At 31.6% G+C, this 26869-nt stretch overlaps 1 non-coding gene and 1 pseudogene across 1 annotated transcript; both read left to right on the forward strand.

Annotated features, from left to right (window-relative positions):
* Positions 1–25116, forward strand: part of LOC134328237 (NACHT, LRR and PYD domains-containing protein 12-like) — a 228143-nt pseudogene extending 203027 nt beyond the window's left edge.
* Positions 16985–17058, forward strand: trnan-guu (transfer RNA asparagine (anticodon GUU)). The gene has a single exon. It is a non-coding gene; the product is annotated as a tRNA-Asn (tRNA).
* Positions 25117–26869: the final 1753 nt, after the last annotated feature.

A 26869-nucleotide genomic window follows, 5' to 3' on the forward strand; every position in this document is an offset into this window, starting at 1 on the left:
CACCATTGAGAAATTAGGTCGCATGTGCGACCAAATTGGTCGCACTCTAGAGCCCTGATTGGAGTCACTAATCAGTAGAAATAATAAGAGAATGTGGATAGTGGGATTAGAACCTGTACTGTACCGTACTGTCCTGTGCTGCTACACTCCAGTCTGGATTTAAGTTTTAATCTAACTAGGATTTATTTGTGATTGTAAATCAAACCCACAACCTTCAGTTTCCTCCAGTTGTTGAGTTTCTTCTTCTCATATTGATGAATTTCAGGTGAAGTCACTTTAATCCCTCCGGAACTTGTAGCTTCTGTGGAACTGCTCTTCTCAGAGGACCAACAGTGTGGAGGTTTCCAGATGAAGCCTGTGAAGAAGGAAGAACCTGAAGATACAGATGAACTCAGTAAGACTTTTTTATAACGTTTTTTATAAAATAATTTCTCCTCATTTGGTCGTGTCTGAATTACTTGTAATATTTGTGTATTTTAGTGCATAAGTGAGCAGGTGAGTGAAATGAGGAGACAGAAGTAAAGAATATTAAACAGATAATGCTGACTGTACAGTGTGTAGACTAGTATATAATTACAGAGTAATGCCAGGTGAATACAAGTGGCTGAATGATTGGGTAATGAATGAGAATAAATAAAGTCGAGTATATAAGCTGATATATTCAATATATACATGATTGTTTGTGCTGATGGTCCTGGAGAGATGAGTCTGCAGCTTCCGTCCAGATCTTAACTGTCCTTATTGTGGGTATCAGACGTCTGATGACTGGGGTGTACTTGGGGAGCAGGAACAAAGACAGGTGATCAGACTGACCCAGGTGGGGGAGGGGTGTAGCTTCTGATGAAACTTTGGACGTCCAGATCTTAAACTGCAGTGATTAAAATCCCCAGAAACGATAAAGACTCCATCTGGGTTCACAAAGGTCTTTTATAGCTGCGTTAGCATTAGCATCTGGAGGGATATAAACTGCAGCAGTAACAATGCAGGAAACCTCTGGTGGTTATAATACCTGGTTATAAAGGGTTTACACATTATAACCAGGTATTCCAGGTCAACAGGCGTGATTCAAGTGAAAACACATCAAATTGGCAATAAACACTAGATCGCTAAGCCTGGTGAGACGCTCAGGTGCATGCGCCGCCATCTTGCCCAAAGGCGGAAACATGTATTGTGGTCAGATGAATCAGCATTTCAGGTCTTTTTATGGAAAAATGGACAGCATGTGATCCGGACCAAAGACAAAAAGGATCCAGACTGTTATCAGCAACATGTGCTGCCTTCAAGACGTCGTCTTTTCCAGGGATGTCCAGCATTTTTTAACAAGACGATGCAAATCCACCTGCTGCACACATTACAAAGGCGTGGCTGAGGAATAAGAGGGTACAGGTACTGGACCGGCCTGCCTGCAGTCCTGACCTGTCCCCAATAAAGAACGGTCCCAACTTTTTTTGGAATGTATTGCAGGCCTGAAATGCAGGAATGGATGTTTATTAATAAATGAAATGAAGTTGAGCAGAAAAAAGATGAAATATCTCAGCTTCATCCTGTCTGACATCAAATAAAAGTCAAAGACAATATAAGAAACTCTGTGTTTTTATTATTATTTTCCATACTGTCCCATTCTTGTTATTATTATTATTATTAAATCTGCTGAAACCCTGTTTGAACAAAGGTTTATAGATCGTCTTTTTTGACAGGTAGTATAGAAGTACGTGTCTGTTAGTTCTAACTTACAGTGTATCACAAAAGTGAGTACACCCCTCACATTTCTGCAGATATTTAAGTATATCTTTTCATGGGACAACACTGACAAAATGACACTTTGACACAATGAAAAGTAGTCTGTGTGCAGCTTATATAACAGTGTAAATTTATTCTTCCCTCAAAATAAGTCAATATACAGCCATTAATGTCTAAACCACCGGCAACAAAAGTCAGTACACCCCTTAGTGAAAGTTCCTGAAGTGTCAATATTTTGTGTGGCCACCATTATTTCCCAGAACTGCCTTAACTCTCCTGGGCATGGAGTTTACCAGAGCTTCACAGGTTGCCACTGGAATGCTTTTCCACTCCTCCATGACGACATCACGGAGCTGGCGGATATTCGAGACTTTGCGCTCCTCCACCTTCCGCTTGAGGATGCCCCAAAGATGTTCTATTGGGTTTAGGTCTGGAGACATGCTTGGCCAGTCCATCACCTTTACCCTCAGCCTCTTCAATAAAGCAGTGGTCGTCTTAGAGGTGTGTTTGGGGTCATTATCATGCTGGAACACTGCCCTGCGACCCAGTTTCTGGAGGGAGGGGATCATGCTCTGCTTCAGTATTTCACAGTACATATTGGAGTTCATGTGTCCCTCAATGAAATGTAACTCCCCAACACCTGATGCACTCATGCAGCCCCAGACCATGGCATTCCCACCACCACGCTTGACTGTAGGCATGACACACTTATCTTTGTACTCCTCACCTGATTGCCGCCACACATGCTTGAGACCATCTGAACCAAACAAATTAATCTTGGTCTCATCAGACCATAGGACATGGTTCCAGTAATCCATGTCCTTTGTTGACATGTCTTCAGCAAACTGTTTGCGGGCTTTCTTGTGTAGAGACTTCAGAAGAGGCTTCCTTCTGGGGTGACAGCCATGCAGACCAATTTGATGTAGTGTGCGGCGTATGGTCTGAGCACTGACAGGCTGACCCCCCACCTTTTCAATCTCTGCAGCAATGCTGACAGCACTCCTGCGCCTATCTTTCAAAGACAGCAGTTGGATGTGACGCTGAGCACGTGCACTCAGCTTCTTTGGACGACCAACGCGAGGTCTGTTCTGAGTGGACCCTGCTCTTTTAAAACGCTGGATGATCTTGGCCACTGTGCTGCAGCTCAGTTTCAGGGTGTTGGCAATCTTCTTGTAGCCTTGGCCATCTTCATGTAGCGCAACAATTCGTCTTTTAAGATCCTCAGAGAGTTCTTTGCCATGAGGTGCCATGTTGGAACTTTCAGTGACCAGTATGAGAGAGTGTGAGAGCTGTACTACTAAATTGAACACACCTGCTCCCTATGCACACCTGAGACCTAGTAACACTAACAAATCACATGACATTTTGGAGGGAAAATGACAAGCAGTGCTCAATTTGGACATTTAGGGGTGTAGTCTCTTAGGGGTGTACTCACTTTTGTTGCCGGTGGTTTAGACATTAATGGCTGTATATTGACTTATTTTGAGGGAAGAATAAATTTACACTGTTATATAAGCTGCACACAGACTACTTTTCATTGTGTCAAATTGTCATTTTGTCAGTGTTGTCCCATGAAAAGATATACTTAAATATCTGCAGAAATGTGAGGGGTGTACTCACTTTTGTGATACACTGTAAGTGCTTAATAAAGAAGTTGGTCGTTACTACCAACAATAACAACCTTATTATTTTTTCTTCACAAAACAAAAACATTTCAGGTGAAGGATCTTTCATCCCTGTGGAACACGTCACCTCTGAGGAACACCTCACCCCAGTGGACCAACAGGATGGAGGTTTCCAGATGAAGCCTGTGAAGAAGGAAGAAGCTGAAGATAAAGATGAACTCAGTAAGATATTTTTTATCTTGAATAAAATAAGATTTGGATTGAATAGAATCAGAGGCAGCTGGGATGAAGCATCATACAGTGAAAGCTTGTATTGTGCTCATGCAGATCAGTGTGAGCAGGAAATGATGAATGCAGGATGAATCACGTTACAGGACTTTAGCATCAGATCTCAGTTTAACATTTACTAACAATCTTTATTATTTATAATGTTATTAATGTATTTGATTATTTATAATGTTATAAATGTATTTGATTATTTATAATGTTATAAATGTATTTTATTATTTATAATGTTATAAATGTATTTGATGATTTATAATGTTATGAATGTATTTTATTATTTATAATGTTATAAATGTATTTTATTATTTATGATGTTATAAATGTATTTGATTATTTATAATGTTATAAATGTATTTGATTATTTATAATGTTATAAATGTATTTGATGATTTATAATGTTATAAATGTATTTGATGATTTAGAATGTTATAAATGTATTTTATTATTTATGATGTTATAAATGTATTTGATTATTTATAATGTTATAAATGTATTTGATTATTTATAATGTTATAAATGTATTTGATGATTTATAATGTTATAAATGTATTTGATGATTTATAATGTTATAAATGTATTTGATTATGTATAATGTTATAAATGTATTTAATTATTTATAATGTTATAAATGTATTTTATTATTTATGATGTTATAAATGTATTTGATTATTTATAATGTTATAAATGTATTTGATTATTTATAATGTTATAAATGTATTTGATTATTTATAATGTTATAAATGTATTTGATGATTTATAATGTTATAAATGTATTTTATTATTTATGATGTTATAAATGTATTTGATTATTTATAATGTTATAAATGTATTTGATTATTTATAATGTTATAAATGTATTTGATTATTTATAATGTTATAAATGTATTTGATGATTTATAATGTTATAAATGTATTTGATTATTTATAATGTTATAAATGTATTTGATGATTTATAATGTTATAAATGTATTTGATGATTTATAATGTTATAAATGTATTAGATGATTTATAATGTTATAAATGTATTTATTATTTATAATGTTATAAATGTGTTTATTATTTATAATGTTATAAATGTGTTTATTATTTATAATGTTATAAATGTATTTATTATTTATAATGTTATAAATGTGTTTATTATTTATAATGTTATAAATGTATTTTATTATTTATAATGTTATAAATGTATTTGATGATTTATGATGTTATAAATGTATTTGATTATTTATAATGTTATAAATGTATTTGATGATTTATAATGTTATAAATGTATTTGATGATTTATAATGTTATAAATGTATTAGATGATTTATAATGTTATAAATGTATTTATTATTTATAATGTTATAAATGTGTTTATTATTTATAATGTTATAAATGTGTTTATTATTTATAATGTTATAAATGTATTTATTATTTATAATGTTATAAATGTATTTGATGATTTATAATGTTATAAATGTATTTGATGATTTATAATGTTATAAATGTATTTGATGATTTATAATGTTATAAATGTATTTGATGATTTATAATGTTATAAATGTATTTGATGATTTATAATGTTATAAATGTATTTGATTATTTATAATGTTATAAATGTATTTGATGATTTATAATGTTATAAATGTATTTGATGATTTATAATGTTATAAATGTATTTGATTATTTATAATGTTATAAATGTATTTGATTATTTATAATGTTATAAATGTATTTGATTATTTATAATGTTATAAATGTATTTTATTATTTATAATGTTATAAATGTATCTGATTATTTATAATGTTATAAATGTATTTGATGATTTATAATGTTATAAATGTATCTGATGATTTATAATGTTATAAATGTATCTGATGATTTATAATGTTATAAATGTATCTGATTATTTATAATGTTATAAATGTATTTGATGATTTATAATGTTATAAATGTATCTGATGATTTATAATGTTATAAATGTATTTATTATTTATAATGTTATAATTGTATTAGATTATTTATAATGTTATAAATGTATTTGATGATTTATTATGTTATAAATGTATTTGATGATTTATAATGTTATAAATGTATTTGATGATTTATAATGTTATAAATGTATTTGATGATTTATAATGTTATAAATGTATTTGATGATTTATAATGTTATAAATGTATTTGATGATTTATAATGTTATAAATGTATTTGATGATTTATAATGTTATAAATGTATTTGATGATTTATAATGTTATAAATGTATTTGATTATTTATAATGTTATAAATGTATTTTATTATTTATAATGTTATAAATGTATTTGATGATTTATAATGTTATAAATGTATCTGATTATTTATAATGTTATAAATGTATTTGATGATTTATAATGTTATAAATGTATCTGATGATTTATAATGTTATAAATGTATTTATTATTTATAATGTTATAAATGTGTTTATTATTTATAATGTTATAAATGTATTTGATGATTTATAATGTTATAAATGTATTTGATGATTTATAATGTTATACATGTATTTATTATTTATAATGTTATAAATGTGTTTATTATTTATAATGTTATAAATGTGTTTATTATTTATAATGTTATAAATGTATTTATTATTTATAATGTTATAAATGTGTTTATTATTTATAATGTTATAAATGTATTTTATTTTTTATAATGTTATAAATGTATTTGATGATTTATAATGTTATAAATGTATTTGATGATTTATAATGTTATAAATGTATTTGATGATTTATAATGTTATAAATGTATTTGATGATTTATAATGTTATAAATGTATTTGATGATTTATAATGTTATAAATGTATTTGATGATTTATAATGTTATAAATGTATTTGATTATTTATAATGTTATAAATGTATTTGATGATTTATAATGTTATAAATGTATTTGATGATTTATAATGTTATAAATGTATTTGATGATTTCTAATGTTATAAATGTATTAGATTATTTATAATGTTATAAATGTATTTGATTATTTATAATGTTATAAATGTATTTGATGATTTATAATGTTATAAATGTATTTGATGATTTATGATGTTATAAATGTATTTTAATATTTATGATGTTATAAATGTATTTGATGATTTATAATGTTATAAATGTATCTGATTATTTATAATGTTATAAATGTATTTGATGATTTATAATGTTATAAATGTATCTGATTATTTATAATGTTATAAATGTATTTGATTATTTATAATGTTATAAATGTATTTGATTATTTATAATGTTATAAATGTATTTGATGATTTATAATGTTATAAATGTATTTGATGATTTATAATGTTATAAATGTATTTGATTATGTATAATGTTATAAATGTATTTAATTATTTATAATGTTATAAATGTATTTTATTATTTATGATGTTATAAATGTATTTGATTATTTATAATGTTATAAATGTATTTGATTATTTATAATGTTATAAATGTATTTGATTATTTATAATGTTATAAATGTATTTGATGATTTATAATGTTATAAATGTATTTTATTATTTATGATGTTATAAATGTATTTGATTATTTATAATGTTATAAATGTATTTGATTATTTATAATGTTATAAATGTATTTGATTATTTATAATGTTATAAATGTATTTGATGATTTATAATGTTATAAATGTATTTGATTATTTATAATGTTATAAATGTATTTGATGATTTATAATGTTATAAATGTATTAGATGATTTATAATGTTATAAATGTATTTATTATTTATAATGTTATAAATGTGTTTATTATTTATAATGTTATAAATGTGTTTATTATTTATAATGTTATAAATGTATTTATTATTTATAATGTTATAAATGTGTTTATTATTTATAATGTTATAAATGTATTTTATTATTTATAATGTTATAAATGTATTTGATGATTTATGATGTTATAAATGTATTTGATTATTTATAATGTTATAAATGTATTTGATGATTTATAATGTTATAAATGTATTTGATGATTTATAATGTTATAAATGTATTAGATGATTTATAATGTTATAAATGTATTTATTATTTATAATGTTATAAATGTGTTTATTATTTATAATGTTATAAATGTGTTTATTATTTATAATGTTATAAATGTATTTATTATTTGTAATGTTATAAATGTGTTTATTATTTATAATGTTATAAATGTATTTTATTATTTATAATGTTATAAATGTATTTGATGATTTATGATGTTATAAATGTATTTGATGATTTATAATGTTATAAATGTATTTGATGATTTATAATGTTATAAATGTATTTGATGATTTATAATGTTATAAATGTATTTGATGATTTATAATGTTATAAATGTATTTGATGATTTATAATGTTATAAATGTATTTGATGATTTATAATGTTATAAATGTATTTGATGATTTATAATGTTATAAATGTATCTGATTATTTATAATGTTATAAATGTATTTGATTATTTATAATGTTATAAATGTATTTGATTATTTATAATGTTATAAATGTATTTGATGATTTATAATGTTATAAATGTATTTGATGATTTATAATGTTATAAATGTATTTGATTATGTATAATGTTATAAATGTATTTAATTATTTATAATGTTATAAATGTATTTTATTATTTATGATGTTATAAATGTATTTGATTATTTATAATGTTATAAATGTATTTGATTATTTATAATGTTATAAATGTATTTGATTATTTATAATGTTATAAATGTATTTGATGATTTATAATGTTATAAATGTATTTGATTATGTATAATGTTATAAATGTATTTAATTATTTATAATGTTATAAATGTATTTTATTATTTATGATGTTATAAATGTATTTGATTATTTATAATGTTATAAATGTATTTGATTATTTATAATGTTATAAATGTATTTGATTATTTATAATGTTATAAATGTATTTGATGATTTATAATGTTATAAATGTATTTTATTATTTATGATGTTATAAATGTATTTGATTATTTATAATGTTATAAATGTATTTGATTATTTATAATGTTATAAATGTATTTGATTATTTATAATGTTATAAATGTATTTGATGATTTATAATGTTATAAATGTATTTGATTATTTATAATGTTATAAATGTATTTGATGATTTATAATGTTATAAATGTATTAGATGATTTATAATGTTATAAATGTATTTATTATTTATAATGTTATAAATGTGTTTATTATTTATAATGTTATAAATGTGTTTATTATTTATAATGTTATAAATGTATTTATTATTTATAATGTTATAAATGTGTTTATTATTTATAATGTTATAAATGTATTTTATTATTTATAATGTTATAAATGTATTTGATGATTTATGATGTTATAAATGTATTTGATTATTTATAATGTTATAAATGTATTTGATGATTTATAATGTTATAAATGTATTTGATGATTTATAATGTTATAAATGTATTAGATGATTTATAATGTTATAAATGTATTTATTATTTATAATGTTATAAATGTGTTTATTATTTATAATGTTATAAATGTGTTTATTATTTATAATGTTATAAATGTATTTATTATTTATAATGTTATAAATGTGTTTATTATTTATAATGTTATAAATGTATTTTATTATTTATAATGTTATAAATGTATTTGATGATTTATGATGTTATAAATGTATTTGATGATTTATAATGTTATAAATGTATTTGATGATTTATAATGTTATAAATGTATTTGATGATTTATAATGTTATAAATGTATTTGATGATTTATAATGTTATAAATGTATTTGATGATTTATAATGTTATAAATGTATTTGATGATTTATAATGTTATAAATGTATTTGATGATTTATAATGTTATAAATGTATTTGATTATTTATAATGTTATAAATGTATTTGATGATTTATAATGTTATAAATGTATTTGATGATTTATAATGTTATAAATGTATTTGATTATTTATAATGTTATAAATGTATTTTATTATTTATAATGTTATAAATGTATTTTATTATTTATAATGTTATAAATGTATTTTATTATTTATAATGTTATAAATGTATTTTATTATTTATAATGTTATAAATGTATCTGATTATTTATAATGTTATAAATGTATTTGATGATTTATAATGTTATAAATGTATCTGATGATTTATAATGTTATAAATGTATCTGATGATTTATAATGTTATAAATGTATCTGATTATTTATAATGTTATAAATGTATTTGATGATTTATAATGTTATAAATGTATCTGATGATTTATAATGTTATAAATGTATTTATTATTTATAATGTTATAATTGTATTAGATTATTTATAATGTTATAAATGTATTTGATGATTTATTATGTTATAAATGTATTTGATGATTTATAATGTTATAAATGTATTTGATGATTTATAATGTTATAAATGTATTTTATGATTTATAATGTTATAAATGTATTTGATGATTTATAATGTTATAAATGTATTTGATGATTTATAATGTTATAAATGTATTTGATGATTTATAATGTTATAAATGTATTTGATGATTTATAATGTTATAAATGTATTTGATTATTTATAATGTTATAAATGTATTTTATTATTTATAATGTTATAAATGTATTTGATGATTTATAATGTTATAAATGTATCTGATTATTTATAATGTTATAAATGTATTTGATGATTTATAATGTTATAAATGTATCTGATGATTTATAATGTTATAAATGTATTTATTATTTATAATGTTATAAATGTGTTTATTATTTATAATGTTATAAATGTATTTGATGATTTATAATGTTATAAATGTATTTGATGATTTATAATGTTATACATGTATTTATTATTTATAATGTTATAAATGTGTTTATTATTTATAATGTTATAAATGTGTTTATTATTTATAACGTTATAAATGTATTTATTATTTATAATGTTATAAATGTGTTTATTATTTATAATGTTATAAATGTATTTTATTTTTTATAATGTTATAAATGTATTTGATGATTTATAATGTTATAAATGTATTTGATGATTTATAATGTTATAAATGTATTTGATGATTTATAATGTTATAAATGTATTTGATGATTTATAATGTTATAAATGTATTTGATGATTTATAATGTTATAAATGTATTTGATGATTTATAATGTTATAAATGTATTTGATGATTTATAATGTTATAAATGTATTTGATGATTTATAATGTTATAAATGTATTTGATTATTTATAATGTTATAAATGTATTTGATGATTTCTAATGTTATAAATGTATTTGATGATTTCTAATGTTATAAATGTATTTGATGATTTCTAATGTTATAAATGTATTAGATTATTTATAATGTTATAAATGTATTTTATTATTTATAATGTTATAAATGTATTTGATGATTTATAATGTTATAAATGTATTTGATGATTTATGATGTTATAAATGTATTTTAATATTTATAATGTTATAAATGTATTTGATGATTTATAATGTTATAAATGTATCTGATTATTTATAATGTTATAAATGTATTTGATGATTTATAATGTTATAAATGTATCTGATTATTTATAATGTTATAAATGTATTTGATTATTTATAATGTTATAAATGTATTTGATTATTTATAATGTTGTAAATGTATTTGATGATTTATAATGTTATAAATGTATTTGATTATTTATAATGTTATAAATGTATTTGATTATTTATAATGTTATAAATGTATTTGATTATTTTCTGTTTCAGAACTGAACAAGGATTTCTCCTGCTCCTCATGTCCACGTTCCTCTACAACCCAAAATCAGCTCCACAATCACATCAAGAGCTGCAACCATGTTAAATATGAGACTCTGGTGAAGATTAAGACTGAACATGAGGATCTGACGCCCACCAGAAGCTCCAGTAATCAGCAAACGTCCTCTGGTACTGTCAGCATTAACACGTCTCTCAGTCCCACACAGGAAGAGGGAAACGTCTGCTCACAGTGTGGGAGGAGCTTCAGTACTCGGGGTGCTCTCTAAATACACCAGCGCATTCACACTGGAGAGAAACCATATCAGTGCTCACAGTGTGGGAGGAGTTTTAATCGACAGAGTAATCTCAAAATACACCAGCGCATTCACACTGGAGAGAAACCATATCAGTGCTCACAGTGTGAGAAGAGTTTTTATACACAGAGTAATCTCAAAATACACCAGCGCATTCACACTGGAGAGAAACCATGTCAGTGCTCACAGTGTGAGAAGAGTTTTAATACACAGAGTGATCTAAAAAAACACCAGTGCATTCACACTGGAGAGAAACCATATCAGTGCTCACAGTGTGGGAAGAGTTTTAATCAACTGAGTCATTTTAAAAGACACCAGCGCATTCACACTGGAGAAAAACCGTATCAGTGCTCACAGTGTGGGAAGAGTTTTAATACACAGAGTGATCTCAAAATACACCAGCGCATTCACACTGGAGAGAAACCATATCAGTGCTCACAGTGTGGGAAGAGTTTTAATCGACAGAGTAATCTCAAAATACACCAGCGCATTCACACTGGAGAGAAACCATATCAGTGCTCACAGTGTGAGAAGAGTTTTTATACACAGAGTAATCTCAAAATACACCAGCGCATTCACACTGGAGAGAAACCATATCAGTGCTCACAGTGTGAGAAGAGTTTTTATACACAGAGTGATCTCGAAATACACCAGCGCATTCACACTGGAGAGAACCCATATCAGTGCTCACAGTGTGGGAAGAGTTTCAGTACACAGAGTGATCTAAAAAAACACCAGCGCATTCACACTGGAGAGAAACCATATCAGTGCTCACAGTGTGGGAAGAGTTTTAATCATCAAAGTCCTCTCAAAATACACCAGCGCATTCACACTGGAGAGAAACCATATCAGTGCTTACAGTGTGGGAAGAGTTTTAATCAACTGAGTCATTTTAAAAGACACCAGCGCATTCACACTGGAGAGAAACCATATCAGTGCTTACAGTGTGGAAAGAGTTTTAATCAACTGAGTCATTTTAAAAGACACCAGCGCATTCACACTGGAGAAAAACCGTATCAGTGCTCACAGTGTGGGAAGAGTTTTAATGCACAGAGTGATCTCAAAGTACACCAGCGCATTTACACTGGAGAGAAACCGTATCAGTGCTCACAGTGTGGAAAGAGTTTCAATGGACAGAGTGATCTGAAAAAACACCAGCGCATTCACACTGGAGAGAAACCATATCAGTGCTCACAGTGTGGAAAGAGTTTTAATCGACAAAGTGCTCTCAAAATACACCAGCGCATTCACACTGGAGAGAAACCATAGCATTGCTCTTAGTGTGGGAAGAGTTTTATTACACAAAGTAATCTTAAAACGTATCTGATTGTAAAAGTGAAATCTTAATATCACTAACATAATAACAGAACAAAATCTAAATACTGATTATATAGATTAAACAGCTCTAATACACAGAAATCAATACATATGTGATTTAAACATGCAGTACAAATGTTCTTTAGCTTTGTGTTCAGGATATTGGTATAACATCATTCTTAACACTATATCTCCAGTTTAACACAGTATTAAAATAGAAATGATACATAACTGGTAGACTTACCCGGACAGTCTGTCTGAGGATTTTATTCATAAACATTACAACATGTTGGATTGTCTTTGCTAGAAATCACTTAGTTCTTTTCCAAATTGGATAGATCTGAGATAAAGCAGACCCTAGGCAGGAGGGGGTTCTTTAAATGCATGAAGGCCTCAGCATAAAATTATACAGATAAAGAGAGAAAAATAAAGAATAATTCATGGAATAGTCCAGTCCAGTTCTCAAACTGTGGTATGCGTACCACTGGTGGTACGTGAAGCAGCATGAGGTGGTACGCCAGATAATCTCGGAAAAGTAATTACATGCACCGAAAAAATAAATCATTTAATAATTATTATTAAAAAAAATATGAAACTAAATGTGTAAATTACTAATAAAATCTGTTTCAAAGTTCTTATAATTCTATTTTAATAAAATCAGTTGAATTAAAACGAATGTGTTTTTAAAAATATTCGGGGCTACACAGACACTGTATTTCATTACGTCTATACTTCACGTTCGGGGTTTCCATCTCGAAATTTCCAAAGCATTATCAGTAAAGTTATCAGTAAAGGTATCAGTAAAGTTATCAGTAGCTCTCTCGCTTTTGTCAGAGCAGATCGGCGTTTGAATCTCACTGATCTCGTTCCTGACATCACAAGGCTGCTCCGCTAAACAGGCGCACCCCTCTCACTCACATGCTCAGTGGTATCGGCAGATATACCAGTTCGCCAACGATCCGATTCTATTGAACGGATATTTGAAATGAACGAAAGGAACCGAGTCTTTTATTTCTGCACTGTTCTTATTGGCTGTAATCTAATCAACCCTTTTCAGCATTGCATCAGTAGAGAGAATTAATCGTAACCCGTAATAAAAGCTGTTTATTATCGATATTCAAATCCGAAAACTTTCAGTATCACGGAGAGCGAGCAACACACACACACACACACACACACACACACACACACACACACACATTTAATGCAAAGTTGAGAGAAAATTCAATCTGGTTTTAGTGTGAGTGTGACATCATTTAATGCATTAGTGCCCTGTTCACTGTGTACATACTGGAACTTGCATGGATGTGTGTGCTACTTACCCTAAAAAATACATTTAGGCCGTCTTTGATGGATCCCTGAGGCACAAGACCAAGTGAGAGGTGGTTATAGTTCTCAATCCTGGTTTTCTCAGCTCCACATCTACACACACAAAGTGGACATGTCATTTCTAGTAAAAATAGAACAAATGAAAGAACATAAACATTTAGTTTATTAGTGGTTCTCACCCTTTACATGTGATGATACACAAGAGCTGAAAGTTGAAGTTCTTTTTGACTGTGGATTCAACAGCCATGTCCCCTGCACCACTCATGGTTTGCTCCATTTCCATCAAACAGTGGAACATGAACTGCTGAGCATCCTAAACATTCAAACATTTCAATCTTACTTGCAACTGTGTTAGCTGAGTTCATTTCACATCCTAAAACACAAAACAATCATGTTCAGGGTGTCTGTGTTCTGTTTTCTTACATTCTGAGTGTAAGATGTAAATTCAGGGTTGTTAAGCGCAGCTGCCTCGATCAATTTCAAGACAAGAGAGTTCTTGGTGGACCAATCAGAGCTCTCTCTCATGGACCACAGCTTTGCAAAACATCTGCAAAAGCACAAAACACACTTTACCAGATCAGCATTCTCATCATTCATAATCTAAAATAAGAAATTGAATAGTAAATAATAAATAAACTGAGAAAACATTGTTTCTTCTTCTCTACCCGGTAAGGTTGGCTGATTCATCTGGCATGTCCTCATTTATGTTCTTCATGAGCTGTTTGCAGAAAGATTCTGCGCTGAACAGGCACTGCATACTGGCATTTACGTAGCAGCTGTTTCCCAAGTTTTCAAACCTGCAATTAAATCAGACAGACACAAACACAATACTGATCAGGGTTCATGTTCAGTATTAACCTTTATGAACGTACAGCTATACGCTGCTGCATTTCTTACCCTCTGTCCTGTATCTGCTGTTTTCTGTCGTCGGAGAGGACTGGTGTGGGTGTTTTAGCCTTTTCACTCTGGGCTTCATCCACCCTACATCTCATCATTATAAACCACATGGAAATTAGCACAACATGGCATATTCAACACAGAAGAAATGATTACACTTCTCTGTCTGTTTAAACTAATTAAAACTAATTTTACAATAAAAGATATAATAGAACACGACATGCTGTCTAGCTGTACTCAAGGCCATAAACAACCTTAAAAAATACATGAACATGTTGCTCATATCCATCTGTTGCTTAAAAATCATTTATCTAAAGTTTTCAGTCTTCTGCACTTTTATTACCTTTCTGTAGTGCTGACAGCTTCAACATTTTCTTCTGTTAATGGAATTTTCTTCTTCTTCTACTCAGGAAAACATAAACACACGGTTATGTCCAAGTTCTTGTATTTGAATATGAGCTTTGATTTTTGCTTCTCAAAGGAATATTCAGTACACAGTATACAGTGGTGCAAAATGAAATATACAGTTTACATTAGTACACTATTTAGTATACAGTATGTATTCTTGCAACATGTAGTATACAGTGAATACTTATGCACTGTGTAGTATACAGTATGTATTTTGGCTGTACTGCACAGTATACTAGTGCAATTTAGTATATACTCGTGCAGTATATAAGTACGCTCTTCTACACACAGCTAACATTTGTTGTTTAAGCTATTAAATGTCCACTGATTGATTACTCAGCAGACACAACCAATCAGAGTTAAGCTTTGCATCATTCAGTCAAAATCACAAGAAAAGCATGATGGGTAAAAACACTAAAGGACATAAATGTAATCTTTTATACATGATTGTTGCATTTTCATTATCCATCCAGCTGTTTTAAGATGTAAAATCACTTGTTTCTTACTCTTCTGTCGCGCGGACAGTCTCCACATCATCATTTATTGGATGCACTTTACTGTTCTGCTCATGACAACAAACACATACAACAAAAATGTTGAATTAATACACACAAATGCATCATTCTGCACTAGTTTTGCTTTTTAAAGATATTTTATCTATCATTTTAAAACATGATTCAATGTTTTTTTTTCTATTTTTGAAATGCAATAAACAATATAAACATTTTCATGTTACCTAAAACATTTTATAATAGGCCTAATTAAATATAATAAGGGCAGCACGGTGGCTAGCCCTGTTGCCTCACGGCAAGAAGGTCCTGGGTTCGATCCCTAGACGGGCGGTCCAGGTCCTTTATAGAGTGGGGAGTTTGCATGTTCTCCGGGAGCTCCGGTTTCCTCCCACAGTCCAAACACATGCAGTCAGGTTAATTGGAGACACTGAATTGCCCTATAGGTGAATGTGTGTGTGGGTTTGTGGGTGTGTGTGTATGTGTGTCTGCCCTGTGATGGACTGGCTTCCCGTCCAGGGTGTTACTGTGTGCCTTGTGCCCGTTGAAAAGCTGGGATAGGCTCAACAGAACAACAGCAGCACCCGCTGCTCGGTGAGGACAGTAACTGCAGAACGATATGTGCTTTCACATCCGAGTCTCCAAAAGTCTCCAATAACACCAGAAAAGTTGCTAGAGGGTCTGAAAACTCGCTAAATATAGCTAGCAACACTATTATAATGTTTATTAGCCTGACTTAAACGTTAGCCAGTCATGTGACTCGTGTGTACCGTCTAATGAAACTGCTGTGCTTGTGTCTCTGTGGCGCAATCGGTTAGCGCGTTCGGCTGTTAACCGAAAGGTTGGTGGTTCGAGCCCACCCAGGGACGAGTGCTTCTATTGCACAACCATGTCTGTTGATCAAACATACAGTGCCTTGCAAAAGTATTCAGCCCCCTTGAACTTTTCAACCTTTTGCCACATTTCAGACTTTAAACATAAAGATATGAAATTCTAATTTTTTTGTGAAGAATCAACAACAAGCGGGACACAATCGTGAAGTGGAACGAAATGTATTGGATATTTTAAACTTTTTTTAGAAATAAAAAACTGAAAAGTGGGGCGTGCAATATTATTCAGCCCCCTTGCGTTAATACTTTGTAGCGCCACCTTTTGCTGCGATTACAGCTGCAAGTCGCTTGGGGTATGTCTCTATTAGTTTTGCACATCGAGATACTGAAATTTTTGCCCATTCTTCCTTGCAAAACAGTTCGAGCTCAGTGAGGTTGGATGGAGAGCGTTTGTGAACAGCAGTTTTCAGCTCTTTCCACAGATTCTCGATGGGATTCAGGTCTGGACTTTGACTTGGCCATTTTAACACCTGGATAAGTTTATTTGTGAACCATTCCATTGTAGATTTTGCTTTATGTTTTGGATCATTGTCTTGTTGGAAGATAAATCACCGTCCCAGTCTCAGGTCTTTTGCAGACTGCAACAGGTTTTCTTCCAGAATGGTCCTGTATTTGGCTCCATCCATCTTCCCATCAATTTTAACCATCTTCCCTGTCCCTGCTGAAGAAAAGCAGGCCCAAACCATGATGCTGCCACCACCATGTTTGACAGTGGGGATTGTGTGTTCAGGGTGATGAGCTGTGTTGCTTTTATGCCAAACATAACGTTTTGCGTTGTGGCCAAAAAGTTTGATTTTGGTTTCATCTGACCAGAGCACCTTCTTCCACATGCTTGGTGTGTCTCCCAGGTGACTTTTTATAGATATCTTTGAGAAATGGCTTTCTTCTTGCCACTCTTCCATAAAGGCCAGATTTGTGCAGTGTACGACTGATTGTTGTCCTATGGACAGATTCTCCCACCTCAGCTGTAGATCTCTGCAGTTCATTCAGAGTGATCATGGGCCTCTTGGCTGCATCTCTGATCAGTCTTCTCCTTGTTTGAGCTGAAAGTTTAGAGGGACGGCCAGGTCTTGGTAGATTTGCAGTGGTCTGATACTCCTTCCATTTCAATATGATCGCTTGCACAGTGCTCCTTGAGATGTTTAAAGCTTGGGAAATCTTTTTGTATCCAAATCCGGCTTTAAACTTCTCCACAACAGTATCTCGGACCTGCCTGGTGTGTTTCTTGGTCTTCATGATGCTCTCTGCGCTTTAAACAGAACTCTGAGACTATCACAGAGCAGGTGCATTTATACGGAGACTTGATTACACACAGGTGGATTCTATTTATCACCATCAGTCATTTAGGTCAACATTGGATCATTCAGAGATCCTCACTGAACTTCTGGAGTGAGTTTGCTGCACTGAAAGTAAAGGGGCTGAATAATATTGCACGCCCCACTTTTCAGGTTTTTATTTCTAAAAAAAGTTTAAAATATCCAATAAATTTCGTTCCACTTCACAATTGTGTCGCACTTGTTATTGATTCTTCACAAAAAATTACAATTTCATATCTTTATGTTTAAAGCCTGAAATGTGGCAAAAGGTTGAAAAGTTCAAGGGGGCTGAATACTTTTGCAAGGCACTGTATATGAGACACAACAACAATGTCCCACAGAATAGTGGAAATAAGTAACTAAAAACATCCAGTAAACAACAGTCCTACAAGCACAAATATCCACCTGATAAGTCACCAGAGACCGGCTGTCCAAAGTGGAGGAACGTACTTTTGGTTTCCGAAGATGTTAAATAAAGACACTCGCCCAACATGGGGCTCGAACACACGACCCTTAGATTAAATGTCTCATGCTCTACCGACTGAGCTAGCCGAGCTTAAGCAGCACATCAGAACAGACAGCTCATCGGTCAGACCATCAGAGAGATGTATGTTTAATTCACTAACATCACGACCAGATTAAGAACTAATTCACAGTTTACTAACAAACAAAATGAAACTGGGTGCTGCATTTGTTTTAGATCGCGCTATTTCTACTTAATAAAGTTTTAGTGCGCATTTAAACCCTGTTTTACGGTACGATGCTCTGACTTTTAGTACAGAGATTAATAAAGTTTTAGTGCGCATTTAAATCCTGTTTTACGGTACGATGCTCTGACTTAGTACAGAGATTAAAACAGAAAGAAGTTTTACAGTTTAATAAACGTATCGAGTCTTGATGCACACAGATGTACCAGAAATAAAGTCTGTTCTAGTCTAAATGTAGAACAATCTACATGTTCCAAATTCAGACCTTCTTTGGTATTAAAAATAAAGAAACCTGCTTTCAGTTAAATCCACTATATTTAAATAAGTGTCTAATTTACTCATAATACCACATCTTCTGTTTTTACCTTGATGATTTAAAAAAAATTAGATGGCAAAATGATGCAAATGGCTACATTTAAAACTCCATAAAATAAGCAAATCAAACTATCATATGAATTCATCATATTTATGAAGAGTTTAAGGATTTTACTGTAGGATTATGAAGTAACAGAATGGTAAACTTATATAAAGTGTTTATTCAATTATGTATAATCAGGGGTGCACATAACATTTTTGGTCTGGTTCTCAAAGGAGCATCTGAGGTTGTTGCTTGGTGCTCACCTTGTACAATGCACGGCTCCCTGATATATACATAGCGGCTCCCTGATGCCCACAAGTCCCGGGATCTAGAACGAGCGGCCAAGAGCGACATAAACACACGCAGGCGACACAGACTTTATTCTCAATCGTGTATTAAATCTGTTATCTGATATACAATGTAATGCACTGTGTAGGGAACATAAATCTATTGTCTAATTTACTGTTTAGTGCACTAAGTAGGGATCATAAATTCATATCTAAAATACTATCTAGTGCACTATGTGGGGAACATAAATTATTTTCTAATATACAATCTAGTGCACAATGTAGGGAACATACATTTATTATCTTTCACACTATCTAGTGCACTATGTAGTACACATTATTGTGTTTGTGACACAAACAGTTAGCATCTCCTAAAAGTTCTGTTATCACCCAGATCCTTCGGTGTGTGCAAGAGTTTTTTTTTTTTTTTTTAGCTTTTTTTGAAGTTGTGGGGTTTGCAACTTGTAATGTCTGATGTAATGTTGTGAAATGTAAAAAGAAGCTTAGTAACTTTACAATGGAGCAAGTAAATATCTCACAGTACGGAAGCATGCGATCAGCTGACTTGGCGCAGTTTTCCAGGGTGTGGGCGGTACACAAAATATGCAATATCCCCGATCGCAACCATCTGACGCAATTTGGGAACAACTCCGTTGTAAACCATAACGTTGACTACAGCTCCGTCTGTGCAAACTGAAAACAACTTTGTCTTTTGGTACGCAAACGCGCTTTTCGTTGTAATGCATGGTGCGCGTCGTTAATTTTGAGCACGCATGCGCACCACTTATGTGCATCCCTGTGTATAATTATGTGTACTGTGTTGGACAGTATGCTCTCAATGGTGCAGCGGTAAAAGTTTGTGAGGATTTGAGGAAAAAGAAGGTCCTTTTTTAGTCTCCTCAAGAAGTAAACACGCTGCTGCACTTTCTTCACCAGACAGGAGGTGTTGTGGGTCCAGGAAAGAGCCTCAGAGAAGTGGACACCCAAAAACTTGAAATGTTGCCCTCTTGTGGCATTTTTGAAGAATTGTAAAAAAGTAATATGATATGGTAATCTCATTTATTTTAAAAAGGTTGTTAAAAGTGTATTATTACTTTAGGAGACATGAGTTCATTAAGTTTTAGTGGTAACGATCACGTCATATTACTGACTTCATACACAAAATGATGAAGAAAAAAATCAGCTATTGTAAAAATGAACATCCAGGCACCTTCATATATTCAGTGAGATAATTTATTTTGTATTTAATGTTATAAGATCTTGAGGCTTGTTGATCCTGGTCATTCATGTTCTACACTTCTCATACAGCTGTGTGGATCAACAAGGGCGGCACCTCAGTGGAGTTCCTCTAACCAGTCACACACAGATACCCAAAATGCATCGTTCTGGTAAAAGAAGAGAGAGAGAGAGGATGGGTTAGAGAGAAACATCTGCAACAATCATTGAAATGTGAAATTGAGATGTAAGGTTTCCTGATTGGATGGCGCCACCATCGTCCCTCCTTTTCACACGACGACGTCTCCTGCTAAATAAAACAAGAAGAGGTGTAAGAACATTCCAGAAGCTGTAGCGTTTGGACAGATGAGCATGTAGAGCAGCGTTTATCAGGTAAAATACACTGATTGTGGGAATGTATTTGTGGGAAATACGACTTCAGAGTCAGAGTGTGTCACCTGCCAATGTTAAGTATGGACTCACTCTGAGCAGCATTGGTGAGAACAGTGATGATAACAGTAACGAGTTAATCCAACTAAATTCCTTTAATCCAATCTCCCAAAATGAACTAACTGTGTTGATTAAATCATCGAAGTCATCATCGTGTATACTCGATCCTGTTCCAACTCATTTACTTAAAGATTTACTCCCAGCTATTGTAGAGCCCCTGCTTACAATAATCAATGCATCCCTTAGCCTTGGATATGTACCTAAATTGTTTAAAAGTGCTGTTATTAAACCCCTGATTAAAAAACCTAATCTTGATCCACATGTTTTATCTAATTATAGGCCAATTTCAAACCTTCCTTTTGTCTCAAAGATATTAGAAAAAGTCGTTTCCAAACAATTATGTTCTTATTTGAATGAAAATTGTATTCATGAAAAATTTCAATCAGGATTTAGACCCAACCATAGTACCGAAACCGCATTAATTAGAGTAGTTAACGAGTTGTTAATGTCTTCTGATAATGGATGTGTCTCTTTTCTTGTTCTATTAGATCTTAGTGCAGCGTTTGATACGGTCGATCATAACATTTTACTGGAGAGGCTAGAAAATACAGTAGGTGTTAAAGGACTCGCACTCTCTTGGTTCAAATTTGACTGACCGCTCTCAATTCGTTTATGTAAATAATAAATGCTCGGAAACTACAAAAGTAAAGTATGGTGTTCCACAGGGGTCGGTACTGGGACCGCTATTATTTACACTCTATATGCTTCCACTAGGAGAAATTATTCATAAACATGGCATAAACTTTCACTGCTATGCAGATGACACACAGCTGTATATATCAGCCAAACCAAATGATACTGACACAATCAGTAAGATAGAAGATTGTGTAAACGACATAAAAAACTGGATGTCATGTAATTTTCTTTTACTTAATTCAGATAAAACTGAGGTTTTACTTGTTGGCTCTAAAGCTGCAAGAGACAAGTTGTCTAACCTGGTGCTAAACTTAAACACGTTCTCTGTTACTCCCAGCCCAGATGTAAAAAACTTAGGTGTCACAATAGATTCAGATCTCTCATTTGATACACACGTTAATAATATTACTAGAGTTGCTTTCTATCATTTGCGTAACATTTCTAAAATAAGAAATATACTATCTGTTAATGACGCCGAAAAACTGATCCATGCGTTTATAACTTCTCGGTTAGATTATTGTAATGCTCTGCTAACAGGATGCTCTGGTAGATCCTTAAACAAACTCCAGTTAGTTCAAAATGCAGCAGCTCGAGTGCTAACTAGAACTAAAAAATTTGACCATATTACTCCTGTTCTATCGTCTCTACACTGGCTGCCAGTTAAATTTCGCATTGATTACAAAATACTTTTACTAACTTATAAAGCGCTATATGGTCTGGCTCCACAGTATCTGAGTGAGTTTATTAATCACTACAGCCCAGCGCGTCCACTTCGTTCACAAGATGCAGGGTTACTTATAGTTCCTAAAATTAAAAAGACCACAGCTGGTGGAAGAGCATTTTCCTACAAAGCTCCACAACTTTGGAATAATCTTCCTGCCTCTGTTCGGGATTCGGACACAGTCTCAATGTTTAAGTCTAGACTGAAAACATATTTATTTTCTCAGGCTTTTGATTAGTATAGACAAAGGCGCAGAGCTTGGGGGTTCTTGGTCATAGAAACTTGTGGTGATCAGGGATGTTGGGTTGCTGTCGTCCTGCCTCTCTTGTCCGATCACTCAGGTTTGATGACGGTGGGGAGATGGGCGCTGATGTCCTGTGAAAGCCTTCATGACCTTATTACCTGCTTGCTCTCCCTTTTAGTTATGCTGTAATAATTAGGGCTGCCGGAGTCTAAAACTCTCTGTAAAACTGTTTGTCAACTAGCATTGTACATTATTAACTATAGTTAATGTATACATTCTCTGTTGTTTTACCCCGAGGGCATTCTGATGGAAACCTGTTTACCCGCCGAGGTTAAGGATTAAAGTCGAGACTGCCGGGACAACGATGCTGCTCCTGCCAGATGTGACGGGTCTGGAGTAATTGCAACGACAAGAAATCACTACAGACTTTATTGAAGAGTAGAGCGGATAACAACTCTATTATTATTTAATTGTTTATTTATCTATTTATTACGTTATGACTTTTAGATCATTTAATTCTGTGTTTGTATGATTTGTGTAAATCGTGTATTTATTTAAAGTATCCTCCAGGCCACCCAAGAAGAATTGGCCCTGCTGAGTCTGGTTCCTCTCAAGGTTTCTTCCTGTAATTTTCAGGGAGTTTTTCCTTGCCACAGTCGCCATCGGCTTGCTCAACAGGGGTTTTTGTATCTGTTGGTCCTGGATTTTGTAAAGTTGCTTTGAGACAATGTATATTGTAAAAAGCGCTATATAAATAAAGTTGACTTGAAAGTTGACACCTGGATTTCTTACACATCTGCTCAGCTACACACTGGACTACTGCGCTGCTTCCTTCTCAAGAGCAAAAGATACGTAGCTGTGGTCTGATCAAACTTCCACTGCAGACACACACACACACAATACCCCATGATGACAAAGTGAAAAAAATGTTAAAAATAAACACAAAAATATAACATGTACGTAAGTATTCACAGCCTTTGCTCAATACTTTCTTCATAAAGAAACTGCAAGAATAACAAAATGAATGAATGCAGTTAAATAAAAGCCACACATTCTCTATTGGGAACAGATCAGGACTGCAGGCAGGCCAGTCCAGTACCCGTACCCTCTTCTTCCACAGCCATGCCTTTGTAATGTGTGCAGCATGTGGTTCTGCATTGTCTTGCTGAAAAATGAAACACTAAATCACTTGGTCTCCTCTGTGCCAAAACGTCTTTTAAGTGTGGTGAAAAGGAATGGCAACATTACAAAGTGGTAAATGCTTTACTGTCCCAACTTTTTTGGGAATGTGCTGCAGGCCTGAAATGCAGGAATGGATGTTTATTAATAAATGAAATTAAGTTAATTATCTCATGTTCATCCTGTCTGCAATAAAATAAAAGTCAAACTAAATGTAAGAAACTCTGTTTTAATTATTTCCCATACTGTCCCAACTTTATTGGGAATTGTAACCTAACAGAGGAAAGTTGTGAAGTTCTGTCCTCAGTTCTCAGTTTAAACTCCTCCAGTCTAAAACATCTGAACCTGAGTAACAATAACCTGAAAGATTTAGGAGTGAAGCTGCTCTCTGCTGGACTGGAGAATCCACACTGTACACTGGAGATACTGGTGTAAGATCTTCACTTTCACACTGTAGATACAGAAGATCATTCATACAGAAACTGTTATTGACGTGTGTAGGAGTTTGATATTTTACTCATTTTCTCCACACAAGATAAAACACTTTATCATTCATATAATAGAATAGTTTTACATGTTAAAGATTTCTCAGTGATGATGTCTGGTTGTGGATCTGAATGAAGATGAAGGAGGAGGTGGGAGAAGATGATGTAGGATTTTTATTAAATGAGTTTCTTCTGCAGGTTGTGGAGCTGCAGTATTACCGATTAAGGTTTTACTGCTCTGGCTTCAGCTCTGAAATCAAATCTATCATCATTTCTGAGAGAACTGCAACTGAACGAAAATCATCCAGGAGAATCAGGAGTAAAACTGCTCAAAGATCTACAGGTGGATCCACAGTGTAACCTAGAAAAACTAAGGTAACTTGTTGTTGCTTTATACACAGACACACCTAAACAAACATTTAGACACACTCTCTCACACACACAATGGTATTCAAAACTGCTCATTAGCAGAACTTCATCTGTATCAGGGTTCTTCAGTGAACAGTGAATCATGTAAAATGTTCTATCATTGTTCCAGCTGGTGTGTGTGTGTGTGCTGGTGTTTATACTGGTTCAGTTTATGTTAAGTCTGATACGTTACAAACATCTGATCATGTCTGATCTCTTTTACAGCATCTGATTCTAACATACATTGAATTATGAGAAGATGATGAAGAGCTAAACACCATCTACTCTTCACACTGGGATTCTACATGGTGACGCTTTGCTGTTTCTTACTGCTGAAATCTGTAAACATGCTCTCTGTGTAATTTTTTGCTCCTCTCATGACTTCCTGTACAACTGCTGATGGACCTTCATATTCTCCTTCTTTACAACAAAGTACTGAAGTAATGAGATTGGAGAGCCCATCAGGTTAATGGTACCATCTATAATAATCTGGTAGACTGAACACTGAGCGCCTGGTACAGGCAAGTTTGAAGCTGAGAAATGGAGTGAGAGTCTATGAGGACTGCTTTAGAAAACCCTGCATTAGCTTGATGCATTAGCATGCTGTTCACTATCTGGCCCATAATGAAGAAGTTTAAAATGACTGGAGATGTTGAGATTCTGCCTGGAGGAGAAAATGAAGTGGCCAGAGAATCTTCAATGAGGTCTTGAGGTCAGAACTTCTTTCTAAATAACCAAAAGTTGATTAAACTGCAATAGATTAAAATGAGAAACAAAGTGATGATTATTATTAATGTTAAATATAGAAGACGATGATAAATATATGTAAATATTTAATAAAAGGGACAGTAGGTGTAGCAGTTTTGTTAATGACTAATAATAATATCAACACTAATGTGATGAATATTTTGAATAGACCTTGTGTTCATGTTAACTTTAATGACTGGAATTACCATATAATTATTTTTTGGGAATATTGTGTGTGGAGTTCATGCAGTGCAGTGAAAAAGTATTTACCTCCCCTTCCAATTTAACAAATGATAATAAAGACCAAATAAACACAATGTTCTTAAACAATGGATTGATTGTTAGTGTTGAGGTTCTTGTTTACAGTAATTGTTAGTGTGGTTATGTTTTAGGTTTATGTTTTATGTTGTTTTAAATAAGGTTGAGTGTTATTTAGGTGTGGTTATGTATATAGTTATTATTATTGATATTGTGTAGGGTTATTTTATATTGAGGTTTTGTGGTTAATATATGAGGTTATTTTTAGGTTTATTAAGAATATATTCAGGGTTGTGTTTATTAAGGCCATGCTAGAAGAGGAAAGTTAATCTGGTAAACTCAAGGAAATACCTGTATGAACATATTTACACACACACACCATCTTTTCTTATGTATACATACACGTGTGTTGTCCTCTGCTTGTCCCCGCCTACACTCACCCCCATGTATTGCATGCAAAAAGTATTAGTTAAGTCCTAATTGGGTTCTTATAATGCACATATATATGCACATACCCACACCCACACATATATTCACTGCAAGCATTTCTTATAGGCAGGATTGACTTTGAATTTTTTAAGCTGTGGATTGTGATTAACGGGATGATGTCTTGGGAGTCCAGTTTACCCACGGGCATCTGTGTGGTTAATTCTCACAAAGTTTCAGCTTTAATTGAGCAGTGAAACTGTTTCGAGTATCCCCGTGGTCGTAACGCTTTA

The sequence above is a fragment of the Trichomycterus rosablanca genome, chromosome 15 (assembly GCF_030014385.1).
Source record: "Trichomycterus rosablanca isolate fTriRos1 chromosome 15, fTriRos1.hap1, whole genome shotgun sequence".
Lineage (NCBI taxonomy): Eukaryota > Metazoa > Chordata > Actinopteri > Siluriformes > Trichomycteridae > Trichomycterus > Trichomycterus rosablanca.